Below are 2,299 nucleotides of genomic sequence, written 5' to 3' on the forward strand. Positions count from 1 at the left end.
GGTGACACAAATCTTTCACCCAACCAGCACAGGTTTTCTGGCTTCCACAACTGGCCTTTGGGCCTTCCGGTGCAGATCCTCAATATGGACAAGCATGAGACATTCTTGTGGGCCCTGGGCCACTGGCTGGACTCATGGAGGACACTGCCTAGGACTCTAGGCCTTTAGCAGACCTTGTGTGGGACATTGTTGTGGGATCCAGGTCCTTGGCTGGATTCTTTGGGCCTCCAGTGTGTGGTTAATCTCTTGCACTCCTCTGTATTTGGCTCTTTGGATAAATATCATGAAATAATCCTATAAAGTACATGTTTTGTATTAAATGTATTTCCTTGTCAAAACCTTGACTACAAAAATTGCCAGGTAATATCACAGCAACAACCCCACTTCTCTGGTACCAAATTTCTGCGTTAGTTACTTTTCTGTCATTGCTGAGACAAAATACTTGACACCCAAAGTTAGAGGGGAAGGGACTTATTTGGTTCACTGTTTGTAGAGGTTTCAGTCCATAGTTGGCTGGCTCCAAGACAGGGATGACAAATAGGCATCATAGAGGAGAAACAACATGGCACGCACAAGGTAGCAAAGGCAATAAGAAACCTTCACCAAGTCTTTCTGCCTCTTTTATCCTATCTAGACTACTGGGATTAGGGCAGTGCTAAACCATTCACTCACATGTAGTGGTTTAGTAATCACATGCTCTTGGGACCGGGGATTTAGCTCAGTGGTTCTGCCACCTGCCTTGCAAGCGCAAGGACCTGAGTTCGATCCCTGGTACCAAAAAAAAAAAAAAAAAAAAAAATCACATGCTCCTAATCCCAGCATTACACATTTCAGATTCATCTACCTTTGAAAAAGAAAGTCTCACTTCATCTGCCTGAGGCTTTAGGGGGACATCTAAACACAAGCCATAACAGTGGCTGACCTGGTAGAGTGGTGTGGAGTTGGTGGTGGCCATGTTCTACCAGCCAGGGACAACACAAGCCCTGTTCATCTCAGGTTTGCTCTGGTCTGTGCCCAACCTGGGTCATGCTGTGGACACATGACAGGAAAAGTCCTGAGAAAGAAACAATGGGACTGGGGATGGACCGACTAAGACATTAATCAATGCTGAAATGTTTATAAATACTGAGAGTCAGGCTTGGAGGCCCTGTTCCATCCTGTACACCACTCAGTGCGACCATCCAGCGCAAGCTGAGGAGCCAGGCAGTGTGAAGCCCCCCTGCCCCGTTCCAGGCTCCACCCACAGCACAGTGAAGACCCAGGCATGGCTTGGAGCCCCTGCTCTGTCCCACGCTCCACTTAGCCATGTAGGTGCCTACAGGGCCCAGTCCTGCTCCCCCCAACCCCGCTGTCTCCCTCCCCCACCCCACCTCTGGCCTGGCTCTTCTGCTACCTGGTTCCACACTACAGAGGCACAGGGGATTATAAAGGCCCTTGTCCTGAGTGCCACAAGATAGAGCAGAAGTTAGCAACAGAAAGAGGGCCTCTCAGGCTCCTTGATGAAAACTGAAGCTCAGTGGAAAAGTAAAGAGAATCTCTACAATAAAGGCACACCAGACCACTGTACTTGGTAAGTTGGAGGGATCATCACCTCCCATTGGAACCTGCACTATCTTCAGGGGAAGGGCAACTGGAACCTGCAGTAGATCTTTACAGAGTTGAACCCTGCTGGAGGATGGGGAGCTCAACTTGGGACTAGCAGCCAGAAATCTGCCTGAATCTCACAGGTCTGCTACTGGCTTGCCTCACCCATTGACTTGTATATGCACATGGCTGCCTACGTTGCCTGCTGTGACAGCAGAGACATACCCTGAAGGAGGCCTTTCATTTTTATTTTTTGTTATTTGCAAAAACGAAAAAAAATTTTTTTCTCTTATTTTTAATTCTTAATTTTGAATTTTTTCTACTCTTTTCAAATTTTTACTTTTCTCTCCTTTTTTTCTTTCTTTTATCCTCTCTCTCTCTCATTCTCTCACTGTCCCACATTGCTCTTCATCTCCCTATTTGTTCCTTTCTGGACTGAATTCGGATTTCTCCTTTATTTTTCTTTTCTTCTCTTTTTCCTTCTCTTGATTATCATTAGTCTTAAAGGAAAATAAATACAGTATCTAGCCTCCCTATTGCTGTTAGGTGGTTTTGTTCATATCTTTGTTCTTTCATTCTGCCTTTTCCTCTTGACTTTAACAATTCCTTAGAGGATGCGCAAGCGCAAGGACCCGAGTTCGATCCCCGGTACCAGAAAAAAACAACAAAAAAACCCAATCAATTTCTTAGAGGAGATTGTGTTATCTTCCGGTGT

General features: G+C 45.8%; 1 non-coding gene across 1 annotated transcript; it reads left to right on the top strand.

Annotated features, from left to right (window-relative positions):
* The first annotated feature begins 912 nt into the window (after positions 1 to 912).
* LOC147830516 (small nucleolar RNA SNORA48) lies at positions 913 to 1,043 on the top strand. The gene has a single exon (XR_015439404.1). It is a non-coding gene; the product is annotated as a small nucleolar RNA SNORA48 (small nucleolar RNA).
* The last annotated feature ends 1,256 nt before the right edge of the window (positions 1,044 to 2,299 follow it).

The sequence above is a fragment of the Heterocephalus glaber genome, unplaced genomic scaffold (genome assembly GCF_053883595.1).
Source record: "Heterocephalus glaber isolate CG9 unplaced genomic scaffold, H.glaber_assembly_v1.0 deba00000122, whole genome shotgun sequence".
NCBI classification, from domain to species: domain Eukaryota; kingdom Metazoa; phylum Chordata; class Mammalia; order Rodentia; family Bathyergidae; genus Heterocephalus; species Heterocephalus glaber.